Below are 3,339 nucleotides of genomic sequence, written 5' to 3'. Positions count from 1 at the left end.
TCTACTTATATCCTAGAATGGCAAATTGTCTCTCAAAGAATAGCAGGCCCGTTTTTTTTCTCCGATTTACAGATAACCCTTAATTTCCCCATTATGCTTCAATAACCTTAATTCTTTAACCTACACACTTCTAGATGGGCCGTCTCAAGCACGAAGGCCTGGAAGGACACGGAAAACAAAACTTTGACTGCCTGCCCCCCTCTCCTTGATCTGTTCTCTCCTCCGTCCTCTCTTTCTCACTCATCCCCTTAAGCAATTCTCTCCTCACCCCTCCCCTCGTCCCTCCTCACACAGCCACCTGTATCTTTCCCTGCATCAGTACCCCCTCCCCCTCCCTCCCAATGCCCTCGTCCGTCTGCAGCTCCCCCCTCCCGCAGTGTCCTTGGGGCTGTCAGGTCTCCTCACTTCACCTGTAAGTGCTTAAAGTTCAGATGGTAATTGCAGCACATAGGCCTGTCATGTCATCTCTCCTCTCACATCCTCTCCTCAACCCCACCCTGCGCTCAAACCTCCTCTCTCACTCAGCTGCCATCTGCACCTTGCCACTCCACCCCCGACCCCAACCACCAACCTCAATGTGCACCGGCTCTCGTTCTTATCTCTATGTGTTCTCGTGTACCTCCGTGACTCTTCCAGGCCCTCCACAGAATGTTTCAGCTTTTTGTTCTTACCTTTTCTATCTCTCTGTTGGTCTTTGCCTTACCTTGTTTCATGTTCTGTGTTCACCAGGCCATGTGCTTCAATGTTTTACTCTCCTCAGCGCTGTCAGGAGTAGATACGCATCATGTAACCCTGAGTGTACATATATCGGGGGGGGGGGGGGGGGGGGGGGGGGGAGGGGGGTTCCCTGCAGTCCTCGTGTACACAGTTCTGAGAACAGTAATACCCATCACTGAGAGTGTTAGGGGAGGGGAGGGACAGAGCGAGGCCTGTCCAGAGACAGAGGCACTGTATCACACACTTTCTTTTTACTGACAGGAGAGCTATTTGTTGCCAGCTGTGTGTCACCCCACTTGTCACCCCATGGCGCACCCCCGCCTTGGTGCATACCTACGCCCCTGACTGTTTCTCTGACTGTACTGTGACCCGTGATGACACGCTCAGCGCAGCCATGCTGGCACCGCACAGATCGCGGCGCACACAGCTCCCACCCCTCACATGATGTCGAATTGTAGAAGGCCTACATGATGTTTCCCCCTTTTGCCGCCCTAGGCAGCCGCCTAACCCTGCCTAATGGTAGAAACGGCCCTGCACCTCCAGACTGCCACATTGTCATTCTGTATGTGGCAATCAGCCGGCATACAGAATGACAATGGGCGGGTGAGGCTGCTCTTGTGCTCCAGGAGGAGCGCGAGGCTCCCCCATCAAGAGGGGGTGAGGCCTCTCACAGGGAAGCAGTGCTGCTCCCTGTGAAGGCCAAAATTACGGACAAAAGGCATCCGTAAAAGGGATCCTCATGGACAATGGACGTGTGTTCCCAATTACGGACGGTCCGTGAAATTTATGGACGGTTGGTCACCCTACTTATGGGAGCTATTTCAAGGTGGCCCCACCTGTTACCCTTTGCAAGAGGACTACCATTGCATTGTGGGGCACATTGTGCTCTTTGTAGTAACTTTTAAATTGTTTGTTCTAGTGTGAGGATTTGTATAGTGCACTTAGTTATGACCAGAGGGGGTATCTAGGCGCTAGAACAGATGTGTAGTTTAGGCCGAGTGGAGATCTTAGTGGAGGAGGCAGCACTTCAGTTTCTAGCGGAACGCGAGTAGAGAGGTGGAGGACCTAATGTGACAGGGAAGGTTTTAACAGGTTTTGGCAGCAATGTAGGACAAGCATTTGCTATGCAATAGGTCTCGCATTTACGCGAGTTTAAGCTATTGGCATTGTAAATGACAATGCCTTTAATTTCTTTTAAAAACGAAAACAAAAATAAAAGGTATTGTTATTTTCAGTGTCATTAGCTCAAACCCGCGTAAATGCAAGACCTACTGCATTGAAAATGCTTGTTGAAATATAGATGGTGGCAACAATAAACTTCAGTTGTGGGCCGGCAACAAATCGCGCTCCCTACAGCAGCATTGGCCATTGACAAATTACTTTAAAGCACTTCAATGTTAACTTTCATCTCAGGGATGTATCAAAGTGAAGGAATACCTGTTGAGCAATGTTAACTTTCATCTCAGGGATGGATCAAAGTGAAGGAATACCCGTGGAGCAATATTAACTTTCATCTCAGGGATGGATCAAAGTGAAGGAATACCCGTGGAGCAATATTAACTTTCATCTCAGGGATGGATCAAAGTGAAGGAATACCCGTGGAGCAATATTAACTTTCATCTCAGGGATGGATCAAAGTGAAGGAATACCCGTGGAGCAATATTAACTTTCATCTCAGGGATGGATCAAAGTGAAGGAATACCCGTGGAGCAATATTAACTTTCATCTCAGGGATGGATCAAAGTGAAGGAATACCCGTGGAGCAATGTTAACTTTCATCTCAGGGATGGATCAAGGTGAATGAATACCAGTGGAGCATGTCTACTCATGAAAAACAAACAGTATATAATTTTAACACTGAATTGTACCTTGCGCCTGTCCTGAAAATCTCAAATAAAGTTTGAAGAGACTTATTTAACTGCCTTTGAATAAAAGCATGATTAGCTGCAAAATTTAATTTTTTTCCCCCACTGCACTTGTAATGTGGGCTTCACTTCTCTTCTTACAGGTCGCATACTGCAATGTGGAGAAAGAATCCGTTCCTGGGCTCATTTGCATACCCATAATGCCAGGGAGAACATTGTGCTGACTCGAGGCTACGGCAGCATTTGTGGCCTCCATCACAACTACAGCGAAGGGCAGAGGGAAGAAGCTCAGTCTCTGGCTACAATAAACTCACAAGCCACCTGAGGCAGCTCAGTCTGAGATGCGATAAACACAGCAGCCGGTGAGGCAGCTCAATCTCCAGGTAGAGAACAAGCATTTGCAATGCAATAGGAATCACATTTATGCAATACCTATTGCATTGCAAAGGTCCGTACAGAGTAACACTTGAAGTAAAGGGGCCAGTAGCCACGGAAGGATACAAATAATGACATGGCATAATAAGGCGGGACTTAACAAGCCTCATTATCAATCAGAAGACAGAATTGATAGGCAAGATGGCCGCTGAAGGGTTGTGGTGAGCGGTCGCATCTAATCCCTCTCCCACCTAGTGCTGGACTGAGAATCGAGTAGGATGCTGGGCGCCCCTGATGGCCTCTGATGAACGCTGGTGGTTTGTGGCTTTGAAAGAGTACAATGCTGTCAGGAAGCAACTCTCCCCGTTTAGACCGAGCTGGG

The sequence above is a fragment of the Lissotriton vulgaris genome, chromosome 3_1 (genome assembly GCF_964263255.1).
Source record: "Lissotriton vulgaris chromosome 3_1, aLisVul1.2, whole genome shotgun sequence".
In the NCBI taxonomy this organism is placed as follows: domain Eukaryota; kingdom Metazoa; phylum Chordata; class Amphibia; order Caudata; family Salamandridae; genus Lissotriton; species Lissotriton vulgaris.
This window is presented reverse-complemented; position numbering follows the sequence as displayed.